We start from the raw sequence: 15,814 nt of genomic DNA, 5'->3' as shown, positions 1-15,814 counted from the left end.
ATATTAATTATAAATCATAAAATTATCTTTAAAAAAAAAAGGAAAGAAAAAATATTATTGAACAAAAATATATTTCATTGATCGAAGGTCCTGAGTGTGACCCATAAATGAAGAACCCCAGAGGGTTAAATAACAAATATTATAATATGTGCAGGTGGGAAAAGACATACCTGCTCATTGTCCCTGTTACACACACACAAAAAAAGAGATCCACATTTTATAATTAGTATAATTAGTATTATTTTATAATTGTAACATGTTAAACACACAAGCACAAGGATAATTTAAAACACTATTTTATTTAAACAGATAAAAAATAGGAAATAACTTCTGGAAACAACAGACTAAAATGTATTGACTTGATACATTGATTTAAATAATACCTTTGACTCCTAAAATATGATCATTTACAAAATCAGATAAAATACTTAAAGGATGACATTTTCCTCCAGTTTGGTATATCATTTTTGAAAAATCAATTTGAAAATTGAAAAGTAAATAAATACATTTTAGAATTACAATTAGGTACATTTTTACATTGTAACATATAACATATAGTCACTTAAAATAAAATAAATACATATTTAAAAAAGATGACGGAGATGTTTAAAGCAGAATAAATTTTACTACCATTGATAGCAAATTTGATCAAATGATCCTATATGCAACTGCCTTACCTTGTCCAAAAGTGAGAGTAGTTTCTTCAAGCCACAAGATCTATTAATGCTGAATGGTGAAATGAAGGAATGCTTCAGCTTTTATTGGCTGGAAATCTTGTAGTTTGTGATCCCACCCACAAATACTGTTATTTTTAAAGCCCCTCCTCTGCTTCTAATTGGCAGAAAAGTGGCCACATGGGTGTGGCTGTGGTAGTCCTGGTGCATGTGGTGCCCTAAGTGACAAAGGAAATATTACATTTTAAAGTCAAATGGTCACATTTTAGACAGATTATATATATATATATATATATATATATATATATATATATATATATATATATATATATATATAGTTTTAAAGTGAGGATCTGCCAAATTTCTTGTAAACAAACCACAATTTACACAATTATTAAAAAAAGAAATAAAGAAAAAAAGTGTCATTAATAAAGTGATTTCATACCTAAAAGGATTTCATAAAACGGGAGTTAGGGCAGACCCAGCGGCAGACACAAATTCATGGACAGGCATAAGATGGGAAGATGATGGAAGATGGCGCCGGTGTCAGTGGCATGCCGTCTGTCCATGTCTAGTTTGTTTTTTATTGCTGTTGTTTTATTTATAACGTTGTTTATTCATGAGTCTAGCTCTGCACTGGTGTATGATCGCTTTACACTTTTAAATATCCGAAACATATATGAGAAACAGTTTAAGGATGCTCGGGAGGAACTCCACTTTAATGTCCCAAAACCACCGCTAAGGATCCCAACGTGGCTGCAACGCGATCCCTGGCCCCCTTTGCCGAAAAGACGGCGTCGCCGTGGAAAGCGAGGAGAAAGGCATGAAGGCAGTGAAATTAAAGGCATACCTGGTCTCTCTTCCGGGAGTACCACGGCTCGCGGATATGCGGCTGTGGGGCTGGAAAGACAGCCGGGTGCTGTGTAGGCGTTCGGAGAGCGCGATGCTTCGGTGGATTCGACCCGTTATGCCGGAGGGACCTGTGCAGGTCCACTTTCGACGTGCTCTACATCTCCGTTGGAATGGGATCAACGTGCAGAATCTTTGCCCTGTGCCATTTGATCGAGTACACTCGTCGGAGATCATGGACGGATCAGCTTTAAGGTTGGGCTTGTTGAATGTGCGCTCTCTTAAAAACAAGTCTTTTATTCTAAATGAGTTCGTTAGAGCTCGGGATTTGGACTTTGTGTTTCTTACTGAAACCTGGATGAACAATGACAATATGTATGTTTTGGGAGAGGCTGTTCCGAATAATTTTTCAGTCTTTAATTCTCCTCGACAAATAGGAAAGGGAGGAGGACTGGCTTCTATTTTTAAAAACACTTTTAATTGTACTTTGATTGAGTTTCGGCAGTTTGTAAGTTTTGAACTGCAAACTTTTGAAATCAAATCAATAACACCTATCCTCTGTGCTGTTATTTATCGACCACCAGGAGCAAATAGGGACTGTATTTCAGAACTGGCTACTCTCTTTACAGATATTATTTTAAAATATGATAAAATTTTAGTTATGGGGGATTTAAATATCCATGTGTGCTGTCCAACAAACCTCTTAGCAAAAGACTTTTAAAATTTAATTGATTCCTTTGGATTTCAGCAAATGGTGAAGGGGCCTACGCATAACCGGGGTCACACGCTGGACTTGATCATGTCCTTTGGCTTAGATGTCAAGGACATTATCATTGATGACTTTTTGTTATCTGACCACAATCCGGTCTTATGTTCTGTCTCTCTTCCATGTCAACTGAAAAAACTTTGTCCAGTTAAAAAATTGCTTCGTCCACTAATGCCCAATACACATTTGGACTTTAATGCTTCTTTCATGGAGATGTTACAATGTGTTCAAGTGGATCTTTTATCTCCTCATCTTGATGTAGAAGAAGCTGTTAATAGTTTTAAAGGGTTAGTTCACCCAAAAATGAAAATTCTGTCATTAATTACTCACCCTTATGTCGTTCGACACCCGTAAGACCTCCGTTCATATTCGGAACACAAATGAAGATATTTTTGTTGAAAGCTGATGGCTGAGAAAGCCTTCAGATAGGCCTCCATTGGCATTCAGTACACTTATACTCCCAAGACCGATAAAAGGCACTTAAAATGTCATTACAAAGTCCATCTCACCACAGTGACTCTACAATAATCTTACGATGCGACGACAATAGTTTTTGTGCGCAAAAAAAAATCAAAATAACACCTTTATCCAGCTTGTTATTGCCTTCCGCGTGTGCCTCCACGACGCATGCGCGAGAATATGACGTAGCGCCGGGGCTCGGGATTCCATGAAATGCACACTTTAACCCCATTTTGAGCACTACGCCGAGACCTAAAGCACGATCAATGTAGAATCCAACAGCTGAGATACGCGCGTCTTCCTCTGATTGTAAACAAATCACTTCTGGGTCATCTGTCCGAACGCCGGATCTGCGTCATATTCTCGCGCATGCGTCGTGGAGGCACACACGGAAGGCAGTAACAAGTTGGAAAAAGGTGTTATTTAGATTTTTTTTGCGCACAAAAACTATTGTCGTCGCATCGTAAGATTATTGTAGAGTCACTGTGGTGAGATGGACTTTTTAACGATGTTTTGAGTGCCTTTTATCCGTCTTGGGAGTATAAGTGTACTGAATGCCAATGGAGGCCTTTCTCAGCCATCAGCTTTCAACAAAAATATCTTTATTTGTGTTCCGAATATGAACGGAGGTCTTACGGGTCTCGAACGACGTGAGGGTGAGTAATTAATGACAGAATTTTCATTTTTGGGTGAACTAACCCTTTAATGTTGTATGCAAAGAAACATTAAACTGTGTTGCTCCTTTGAGACAGGTATGTAGAAAAAGTAAGTCTGCTCCATGGTACAATGAAGAGGTGAAATTGTTACGAAGACAGTGTAGAAGATGTGAACGTAAATGGAAGAGAGACAAATTACAAATTTCTTATGAAATGTTAAGAGACTCCTTAGGTAAATTCCAGCGGGCTGTAAAAACTGCCAGGTCTAGATATTTCTCAGACATTATTAAGAAAAATCAAAAAAATTCAAGAGTCCTTTTCAGGACAATTGACTCATTTCTGAATCCGACATTAGAGGTGCCTGGAGATACATCCATGGAGCTATGTGAAGGTCTTTTAGAATTTTTGTTGGGCGTATTTCTGACATCAGAAAGAATATACAACAGTGTTCATATGTGCCTATGGATACAGTTGTAATTCATGCTGTGTTGTCTGATTTTGAGCCGATCTCTTTAGCTATGCTTTTAGATACTGTATGTAAGCTTAAGCCGACATCTTCCCCCCCAAGATATTGAAAGGATTGAAAATAATCAAAGATATTTGATATTTGAAATCCAACAAAGAAATTTGCTTTACTGTTGTCAACACATTTGCTTAACAGAAGGGCCTGGAAGGCAAAAGGCAGGCCTGTAGGCCGCAGGGGGTGCCACACCTTTTACAGTGGGGGAAGTTTGGTCAGTTTGAATGTTATGTGTAAGTTTGGTCTGATTGGTCAGTTTAAAAGAATACATTTGGTTTCAGTCACATGGTCAAGGAATAGATAAAAGGATTGGAACTGTGGCTCTCTCTCTTTTTTCCTCTGGCTCTTGAAGTCATCTGGGCTTCTCTTCTCTCTTTCTCTCTCTCTCTCTCTCTCTCTCTCTCTCTCTCTCTCTCTCTCTCTTTCTCTCTCTCTCAGGTAACATTGTATTCATGCTGTGTACGATTAATGGTATAAGTTTATCATCTCATTCATCCATTTTGAAACTATTTTAAGTGTAACCATAACCAGATTTTGTCATTAAATCCTTTCTATTACAAAACTGTGCTAACTAGTTTTGATTTAGTATTGACTTTGAAGTGCTCCCTATTGCAATACAATATAGTCATATTATAGCAACGCTCTCCCACATATTTTGCTATTGTAACTGCGCTTATCTCCGTCGTTGGTATGAGTTGCAGTGGGTGGAAATAGACGAGAAATGTACAGTTTTCTTCCATCTTTCTGATAACGTTTTTTAGTCTAATGGCAACCCTGTAGATTGAACCATCTACAGGAGTCCACTCTTACAATATTGTTCCCACAACACTATTTAAGAAAGTCATTGAGTTGATAGGTCCATTTGTATTAACTATAATTAATAAGAGTCTACAGTCTGGAATTGTACCAACTTATTGTAAACATGCTATAGTACATCCCTTGTTGAAAAAACCAAACCTAGATACGAGTGTGCTGTGCAAATATAGACCTATTTCAAAGCTTCCTTTTTTAGCAAAGATTTTAGAGAAAACTGTTTTTAATCAGCTCGAATCCTTCCTTAGTGAAAATACTATAGGTGAAATTTTTCAGTCAGGGTTTAAAAAACATTTTTCTGTTCAGACCGGGGAATTTACATCTACTTCAGCGCTGCTATCGTGTGGTATTCCACAAGGATCCGTTTTAGCACCAGTATTTTTTTCACTGTATATGCTTCCGTTAGGTCAAATCATGAGGAAATATGGTATTTCTTTTCACTGCTATGCAGATGACACCCAGCTGTACCTTCCGTTAAAGCCTACTGTCTCTTTAGCTGTAGAAAGACTACTAGAATGTTTTGAAGAGATTAAGCTGTGGATGTCCACAAATTTTTTATGCTTAAATGAAACAAAAACAGAACTGGTTATATTTGGCCCTTCCGAGTCCTTTGATACATCCAAAATTGACTTGGGTACACTTTCACCTTTTCGGATGCATCAGGTAAAAAATTTAGGTATAATTTGGGATAGTGCATTAAAATTTGAAAAACAGATAAACAAAGTTGTTAAAACTAGTTTCTTTTTTTTTAGACTAATCGCTAAAATCAAGTCCTTTGTGTCACAGAAGGACCTGGAAAAGATAATTCTGCTTTTATTTTCTCGAGACTAGATTATGGTAATGCACTATATTATGGTGTTCAACAAAAAAGTTTAGACAGATTACAGTTGGTGCAAAACGCAGCCGCAAGACTTCTGACAGGTACACGGAAAAATGAGCACATCACCCCTGTACTAAGACGATTACATTGGCTGCCAGTCTCCTATCGGATTAATTTTAAGATTTTATTATTTGTTTTTAAAGCTTTACATGACACTGCTCCAACATACATAGTCGATTTAAGCCAGGTAAAGAAACCAAAGAGATTATTACGCTCTGATTCACTAAATCTCTTAGTGGTCCCACGGACGTACCGGAAAATGAGGGGAGACCGCTCTTTTGCCGCAGTTGGTCCTAGACTGTGGAATGGATTACCCCATTATATCCGACAGTGCTCCAGTCTTAGGGAGTTTAAAAGACAGTTAAAATCATATTTTTTTGCTTTGGCGTTCGATCATACATGCGTGTGTGCTAGTGGTGTTTATATGCTTTTTTAATTTAATTTTTTAATTTATTTTATATTTTTATGGTGGTGTAATGAAACTGAATTTGAATGTGATTGTATAATTATGTAGTATTTGGCCCTTGTACAGCACTGTGGTCAACTTCTGTTGTATTAGTATGTGCTTTATAAATAAATTGAACATTGAACATTGAACAAAAAAAATTTGCAGGGGGGTACAAATCAGATCAACCATAGCATAATAACGTGATTTACATGGGCAAAAAAAAGAGGAAGAATTAACGTACCACCACTCCATTGATGTGTCATGCCCTACTGAAGCATTCTAAACACACACTGGGCTCGAAGTGTTTTAAAGAGAATTTAAAAGAGAATTTTAATGATTCTGCATTCATGATAGTTCATAATAATGTATAATGTACTGACGAACTCTCGAGGAGAAATCTAAACAAATGTGCGCAGCACACACAAAGAAACTCGATTAACATACTGCAGTAAAAATTCACAATGTGGAGTTTTATATTTATAGCATATTTATTAGGGATGCACCGAATCCAGGATTCGGATTCGGCCGATATATTGGGCTTTTTGACGGGGTTCGGTTTCTGCCGAACCTCAGAATTTTTTTCCACCGAACCCGAACCCTAGGCTTGCACTATGCGCGCCCCGCTGGTCGGACGTAATGATGCCGCCGTTGAAAGTGAAAATGAAACTCATGAACAGAAAACGTGGTAGTAGCTACTTTAAGTCAAAAGAAGGCGATTCAAGTCGAGCTACATGTTCAATTTGCAATGCCGATTTGTCTCGTGGTGACAAGGACCCTAAACAACAGCCGCTGTTAAAACATTTGCGCATGAAACATCCGATAGAAAACGAGTTGAGCATGAAGGAATCTACAAACAGCAGCCAAAATGTATTTTATTTTACCGTGCAAACAGCCGCATATAGATCAGATAAAATATAAATAAAAAGAATAAAATACATAGGCCTACACTAAATATTTTTCACTTAAATAATTACCAAATTAAGATGACAAAACGAAAATACACTGAATCCGTAAGCTTTGAAGAACCGGAATCGTTTTTTTTTTTTTTGTCAAATAAAAATAGAAGGCCTAGGCTACCTCAATCCACACCTTGTATGTTTTTTGTTTGTTTTTTAAGCAACATGTCTAAGTGATGTGGGTTAGTCTGGAGCTCAGCCTGTTGACAGTTGAACCTGCGGCAGAAAACACCCTCAATCCTTCTGTCTCCGCAGCGCGCGCCTCCTGCGCTCTCCGTTGTGCTGTTCTTTGAAACGACAGAGGACAACTCGGGGTAATTTTTCTATAAACCATCAGGAAACAGTGGTGAGAAGAACATACGCAACAATGTTTACTTTAGTAATCTTGAACAAAACCACACTATTAAAAGCCTTAAACAAGGCTTCAGATGGACCTGATGTCCCGGGAATACAGAGATAATGCCTCGCTAGAGCGGCCAGCCTCGGGAAGCGCCGTTCATTTGCTTTCCACCAGTCAGGAGCTTGTACTACTGCTGTATTTTTCTGTCGAAATGGTCCCGCACAGTAAGCTTTTCCATTGCTTCATTTTGCGAGATATATCTGGTTTGTAGTTGCACATGTCGACGCGCTCCGTGAGTGAACAAATAACGCAATACAGCATATTTTTCTTAACCATGCATCAAAAAACAAACAAACAAAAAAGCGTTAAAAACATTTAAACCGTTTAACTGATAGTATTAATCGTTAACGGTTAAATGGTCAATAGCATCCCTACACTGCTGTGGACGTTGTTTACTTCGTTAATGTGTTTACTGTGATAATGGACTGAGGATGACAGTAGGATTCGGTATTCGGTTTCGGATTCGGACGAATCTTAACCAGTGGATTCGGTATTCGGCCGAACCCCAAAAATCTGGATTCGGTGCATCCCTAATATTTATAGCATACACTATATTGCCAAAAGTATTGGGAAACCCCTCAAAATCAATGAATTCAGGTGTTCAATCACGTCATGGCCATGGGAAATTCCCTCACTATTAAATATTCCACGGTCAACTATTAGTGGTATTATAATGTGGTATAGGCAATGATCCAAGATGGCTGCCATGCCTTTTCTCTGAGTTTTTGGCTGCTTACAATCTATTAAAAATCTACCTAATCGCATTAAGGACCATTACATCAAGTTTGAGATTTGCTTAATATATGCACTTTGATCACATACAGTGGATTTTGAGAACATCGAGTTGTAAAGAACTTTGTAATTTGCAACAGTTTGTACCACGCTTTGGAGGCTTCTGGCCTTGTTAGGCCTGAATAGCTATCCTCACATTAACATCTAACTTGGTACATTGTGGTAAGAGTGAGTAATCATGCCTCCTAAGTCTAAAGCAATGCCTGATGATGATGCTGTTGTGACCATGAGTACACTGACCCAGTTACTGGACCAGCAGAAAGAATTCTACAAGGACATGCTACAACAGCAACAAGAAAACTTTGTGTTTTATTCAAATAATCATGGATGGAAACACAAAGGCTGGATGGTGTTATCAGAGATGTCCAGGAGTTAAAAACAAGCCTACAATTCACTCAAAGCATCATGGAAGATATGAAAAAAGGATATATAGACATTGATGTAAAAATCTAATCATTTGAAAGCAGTATTGCAAAGTCAAAGCAGGAAATGGATGAGTTATTTAATAAGTTGGACTACATTGATAATCAGTCCAGGAGATCCAATCTTCTAATTGATGGGATTGCAGAGGAAAAAGGAGAAACTGCAAGTGGTCTAGAAATCAAGATTCAACAAGTGCTATCTGAGAATTTGGGTCTCGATGGTACAAAAAATTGAGATTGAGCGAGCACATCGGATGGGCCAGTTCCAGGAAGGAAGAAAGCAGAGGAAAATTGTTGTTAAATTTCTGAGATTTAAAGATCGCCAGCGTATCCTTTTTTCTGCGAAAAAATTAAGGGGCACAAATATTTACATCAACGAAGACTTTTCAGATGTGGTGCAGCAAAGGAGAAGGGAATTGCTGCCAAAACTGAAAGCAGCCAGAGAAAAAGGTGAAAGAGCCAGTCTAAGGTATGACAAACTTATTATTTGGCCTGCCATTGGACAAAGAGAATAACTGACTATGTTTACTATCCAACTAAACTTGTGTTTCATTGATGTTTTAATCTTTTGTAAATATGTCATCTTTATTTGTAAACTTGTCAAAGAAAGGATTACTTTTAGCTCATTTAAACATATGCAGTCTTCGAAATAAGATTCATGAAATCACAAGAATCTGTTCAACAGAAAATATTAATGTTTTAGCTTTATCTGAAACACATCTAGACGACAGTTTTGAGAACTCACAGCTTACTGTTAATAAGTACAAATTATATAGAAGAGACAGAAATCAAAATGGTGGGGAGTTGCGTTTTATATAAAGGAGAATATTGTTGCGACAATTAAATCAGATTTAATGTGCAGAGATATTGAAATAATATGGTTACAGATTAATCTTCCATTCAATAAGCCATTTCTGGTTGCTGTTATAGACCTCCAAACTCAAATGTAAAGTATGTACAAAGAATATGTGAAAATATGGACATGGTTTCAGATCAAAATAAGGATATCTTTCTGCTTGGGGATTTTAATATTGATTGGTTTTCAAAAAAGTCCTCATTGCACAAAAAGTTGATTACAATGGCTACTGTATGTAATCTCAAACAAGTGGTGACACAACCCACAAGAATTGCTATGGATAATACGTCTAAATCAACATGCATAGATCATATTTTTACTAATGTTCCTGATTTATGTTCACAAGCTGTTTCTGTGGGGGTAGGATGCAGTGATCATAACCTGATAGCAATTTCAAGAATTATGAAAATTCCTAAATCTGGTGGAAGGATCATGTATCGTAGATCGTATAAAAACTTTAACCCCAGATTGTTTGTCGATGAGGTCAATAACTCAAATTGGTCTGCAGTTCTTCAGGAGGAGGATGTAAATGCTTCTATTAACATTTTTATGGACACTTTTAGTTAAAAAGTTGAAAAACATGCACCTCTCCGGAAAAGATCTATAAAAATCAACAGTGCTCCATGGTTAGATGAAGAGCTAATGTCCCTCATGAGGCAAAGGGACAATGTCAAAGATATGGCCTTCAAATCAAAATGTGATGTAGACAGAGCACATTATCGCAAGTTGAGAAACAAAGCTACAAAATTAAATAACAAAAAAGAAAGCATATTATGGACAAAAAAAATCTCCAATTCTAGGAATGACAGCAAACAATTGTGGAAAGTATTACAGGAATTGATGTGTAAAAAGTCAAATAATTTGAATATGTACATGGAGACTAGTGATGGTAACATTATTAGTAAAACATGTGATATTGCCAATCTTTTGAATTACTTTTTTATATGCAAAGTAGAACAATTAAGATCTTGTATGACAATGCAAGATATTGAATCTCCTTGTGACAATGTTAGATTTATTATGAGAGGGAAAACTTGCTCCCTGTCATTTATTACTTTTAGTGAGGACAACGTTACAAAGTTGCTTCTCTCCTTATCTGATGAGAAAACGCACTGATCATCTTGATGGCAAAATTGTTAAAATTGTTGCAAATATTTTGTGCAAACCAATATGTCACATCTTTAATAGTTCAGTTCTCAGCGGAGTGTTTCCTAAGCTATGGAAACAGTCTAAAATTGTGCCTTTACTTAAAGATGATAAGGCAGGGTTTACTCCTTCTAATTGCAGACCAATTCATATTCTTCCTGTATTAAGCAAAATATTTGAAAGGTTACTTTTTAATCAAATGCTAGAGTACTTTAGATTAAATGAATTGCTAACTAGTTCACAGCAGGCCTATAGACCAGGCCATTCAACTAACACTGCATTAGTGCATATGGTTGATCAGTGGCTTACATATATGGAGGATAAAAGACTTGTTGGTGCAGTACTTTTAGATTTTACAGCTGCATTTGATGTAATTGACCATGATAGTCTGTTGTCAAAGCTCAAGTATTATGGATTCTCACAATTGTCTGTTTCACTGATAAGGAGTTATCTCTATGGCAGAACTCAGCAAGTATTTTTTAATGGTAGTTTTTCTGATAGTAAATGTATATCATGCGGTATTCCACAGGGCAGCTGTCTGGGTCCACTCTTATTTTCAATTTTTGTGAATGATTTGCCCCATGTTGTTAGAAATGCAGAAGTTGTACTGTATGTGTCACATATCTGTGTTTCTGTCATGTTGTTTGCTTTAGTCACATGTTCCTTTTGTCTATGTTTCCCGCCACTTTCTCTGTTTCCTTGGTTACCCTCGTTAGTCTAGTTCTGTTCAGCTGTGTTTAGTTAACCTTATCTGTATCACCTGTGCCCCTCGTTAGGAAGTCATCAGTGTTTGTATTTAGTTCCCTCGTGTTCATTCATTCCTTGTCTGGTCTCAGTTATGTTTACATGTCGTGTTGATGCAGCTTTGTGTTCTGTCCAGCGTTCTTTTGAATAAATACCTGTCTTTGTTGAAGTCCCGTATCGCCTCTTCACTGCAGCACGATACGACCGTGACAGAAGACCAGAACCTTACTGCAAAAGGACTTCTCTTAAGGATGGGTATTTTCGTGTCTCCGTTCTCTCCAGTATTCCCAGAGGAAGGCGGTTCGGTGGAGGATCGCCTCTGGGGGATTAGGCAGAAGGGTCGGCCACTGGAGAGGTATGTGGAGGAATTCTGTGAGCTAGCTTATCTGGTGAACTGGCCAGATGCACCGCTTAACGCGGTTTTTCTGATGGGCCTGGACGAGGACACCATTCGATTCCTGGAACCTGCCTGTTCCTTTTCCCTAGTCGAGACAATCAATTTGATATTGTCCTTAAATGGTTCTGAGTTCGAGATCTTCGAAGAGGTTCCTAAGAATGTGTGTCTTCCTCGTCCAGTCCCCTCAGAGAAGCACGCTGCCTGGTCAGTTCACCCGCAGCCAGTTTCCTCCTCATATCCCTCCAGTGGGCCTGCCGGGAAGGTCCTTCCTGTCCCCAAGCCCAGGCGGAAGAGGAGAGCGGCCGTTAAGCCCTGGTGGTTGATGGACTTTGGGAGCGATCCTACCGCTCCAGCCCTCCTGGACTCCGTTCCAGCCCTCCTGGACTCCGCTCCAGCCCTCCATGACTTCCTGGATTTCGCTCCAGCCCTCCTGGATTCTGCTCCAGCCCTCCTGGATTCCGCTCTAGCCCTCCTTGACGTCCTGGATTCCGCTCCAGCCCTCCTGGATTCCGCTCTAGCCCTCCTTGACGTCCTGGATTCCGCTCCAGCCCTCCTGGATTCCGCTCTAGCCCTCCTTGACGTCCTGGATTCCGCTCCAGCCCTCCTGGATTCCGCTCCAGCTCCAGCCCTCCTGGATTCCGCTCCAGCCCTCCTGGACTCCGCTCCAGCCCTCCTTGACTTCCTGGATTCCGCTCCAGCCCTCCTGGATTCCGCTCCAGCCCTCCTGGATTCCGCTCCAGCCCTCCTGGACTCCGCTCCAGCCCTCCTTGACTTCCTGGATTCCGCTCCAGCCCTCCTGGACTCCGCTCCAGCCCTCCTTGACTTCCTGGACTCCGCTCCAGCCCTCCTTGACTTCCTGGATTCCGCTCCAGCCCTCCTGGATTCCGCTCCAGCCTTCCTGGATTCCGCTCCAGCCCTCCTGGACTCCGCTCCAGCCCTCCTTGACTTCCTGGATTCCGCTCCAGCCCTCCTTGACATCCTGGATTCCGCTCCAGCCCTCCTTGACTTCCTGGATTCCGCTCCAGCCCTCCTGGACTCCGCTCCAGCCCTCTTTGACTTCCTGGACTCCGCTCCAGCCTTCGACGAGCCCGCTCCAGCCTTCGACGAGCCCGCTCCAACCCACGAGATCTCCACTCCACCCCTGAATTCCCCAAAGAACATTTTGGGGGGGGGGCCATGTACCTGTGGGTGGGAAACATGTGGGTGGGGCTCTGGTTTGGCCTGGGCGCCCTAAGACTCCTGCTCCGCCCAAGGCTCCAGACCCGCCTAAGACTCCTGCTCCGCCCAAGGCTCCAGACCCGCCTAAGACTCCTGACCCGCCATGGCCGCCCACGGCCCCTGACCCGCCATGGCCGCCCACGGCCCCTGACCCGCCATGGCCGCCCACGGCTCCACCCTGGAGGCCCTCCAGCCAGTCAGACCCCAGTGCTCCCAGGACTCCAGGGTGCCCACCCTCCCTCCCAATTTGTACTTCTACGGCGCGAGGACGCGCCTACCGGGAGGGGGCGTTATGTCACATATCTGTGTTTCTGTCATGTTGTTTGCTTTAGTCACATGTTCCTTTTGTCTATGTTTCCCGCCACTTTCTCTGTTTCCTTGGTTACCCTCGTTAGTCTAGTTCTGTTCAGCTGTGTTTAGTTATCCTTATCTGTATCACCTGTGCCCCTCGTTAGGAAGTCATCAGTGTTTGTATTTAGTTCCCTCGTGTTCATTCATTCCTTGTCTGGTCTCAGTTATGTTTACATGTCGTGTTGATGCAGCTTTGTGTTCTGTCCAGCGTTCTGTCCAACCTGTCTTTGTTGAAGTCCCGTATCGCCTCTTCACTGCAGCACGATACGACCGTGACAGTATGCAGATGATGCAAGTTTATTTTGTGAATCTCCTTCAATGACCAATCTAAGTATGAACCTTCAAAACCAATTAAATTTGATTATCAACTGGGTTAATTTGAACAAATTAGTTCTAAATATTTCCAAAACCAAATGTATTGTTTTTGGTACTAAACATTTGTTAAAGAAACCTTATTACCTAAATTTGACTATTGATACAACTTTGGTTGAGCAGGTTACTAAAATTAAACTCTTGGGTGTCAAGCTGGATAATCAGCTCTCATGGACTGATCAGATAAATCATATTGTTTCTAGGATGGGCAGAGGCATTGCTTTAGCTAGGAAGTGTGTGCCGTTTTGTCCACCCTTAGTCATGAGAACAGTAGTCCAGTCTTTGGTCTTGTCACACCTGGAGTACTGCCCAGTTATTTGGTCCAGTGCTACACAGGAGCACTTGAAAAAACTTCAACTTGCACAGAATAGAGCTGCCAGAGTTGCTCTTGGCTGTTCGTACAGGACCAGTGTGAATGAGATAAATTAAAGATAAGTCTTCTGTGTTACATGCATAATGCCATCTATAAAAACAACCCCAGATTTTTTGTGGATAAATTGGTGTAGAGTGGGTATTGTCACCAATATATTACTCGGCAGGTCAGCTCTGGTGATTTAGTTGTTCCTTTTGCACAGTCAAATTGTATGAGGAGAACTGCCCTATTTAGATCCTCAGTAGCTTGGAATCAACTGTCAATGTGTATAAGACAAATAAGCAACAGATCTTATTTTAAAAAGATGGTAAAAAATGTATGATCTGTAATGAAAATTAACTGTAATGACTCAAATTGAATTGTATTTATTCTTTTGATAACATATTGTAAAAAGTGTAATGTGATTGTGTATAATATGTTTTGATATTGTAAAATGGACCCCAGGAAGATTAGCGACCACTCGTAGAAGCTAATGGGGCTCCAAATAAATAAATAAATAACAAAGTGGAAGCAATTGGGAACAACAGCAACTCAGCCACAAAGTGGTATAGGCCACGTAAAATCATGGAGCCAATAGCTACAGACCTCCAAACTTCTGTGGCCTTCAGATGAGCTCAAGAACAGTGTGTAGAGCTTCATGGAATGGGTTTCCATGGCCGAGCCGCTCATCCAAGCCTCACATCACCAAGTGCAATGCAAAGCGTGGGATGCAGTGGGGTAAAGCGCGTCGCCACTGGACTCTAGAGCAGTGGAGACGTGTCCTCTGGAGTGACCAATCGCGCACATACATATACATATACATATACATATACATATACATATATATATATATATATATATATATATATATATATATATATATATATATATATAGCGGGTACTGGCAGGTGGAATACACCGCCTTCACCGTCGGCCAGGGGCTATGGCAGTTCAGGGTAATGTCTTTTGGCCTATGTAATGCTCCAGCTACCTTCTCCAGGTTGATGGAGCAGGTCCTGGTAGGTGTCTCTCATCGCTGTTGCGTAGTGTATCTGGACAACCTCCCAGATAGCAAATTGGCTTTGAGCCGGATTAATTTCGGGCTAAATTTCAACTGAGATTTTGGCCCACATACATGGAAATGTGCATGGAATTTACAGTCCAAGGTTGGCCCAAGTGTTGTTTGCCGAAAGTCATACAGAGCAATGCCGGAAGCAGACCAAAACTCGCCCGGAGCTTTACAATGTACCCAGAAATAATCCAGAACTGGCCCACAACAACACCGTAATCCCCAGATATCAGCCAGACAAGAGCCAAACTGCCACCACCTTTACTCCAGAACTCAGCCACAACTTCTCCAGAAAACAGCCATAACTGAGCCAATATTATGCCAGAGTCCCCAAAACTGAACCAGAAATTATCCCTGTGTAATAATTATATATTGAGCAAGGAATAAAAGAATGACACTACACAAATGCAATGTACAGCATTTTATTGAGAACGGAAGAAAATCTTAGCCAGAAAAAATGAAAAATAAAAATAAATTAAAAAGGAAATTAAAGTAAAACAAAAGCAACAAATAGTCACAATACAAGAATAATAAAAAGAGCAATAAATTAAAATGTATGTTACAAAAATGCAATTATGCTTTTTGTAACAGTGGAAATTAATAATTATAAAGCAATAAATTCAATTGATACAAATAAGAAAGCAAGTGTAAAAGCAAAACTGTAAATATCTCAT

This window comes from Gobio gobio (assembly GCF_949357685.1).
Source record: "Gobio gobio genome assembly, chromosome: 5".
Classification (NCBI taxonomy): domain Eukaryota; kingdom Metazoa; phylum Chordata; class Actinopteri; order Cypriniformes; family Gobionidae; genus Gobio; species Gobio gobio.
The sequence above is the reverse complement of the archived record's forward strand: the minus strand, read 5'-3'. Positions refer to the sequence as shown.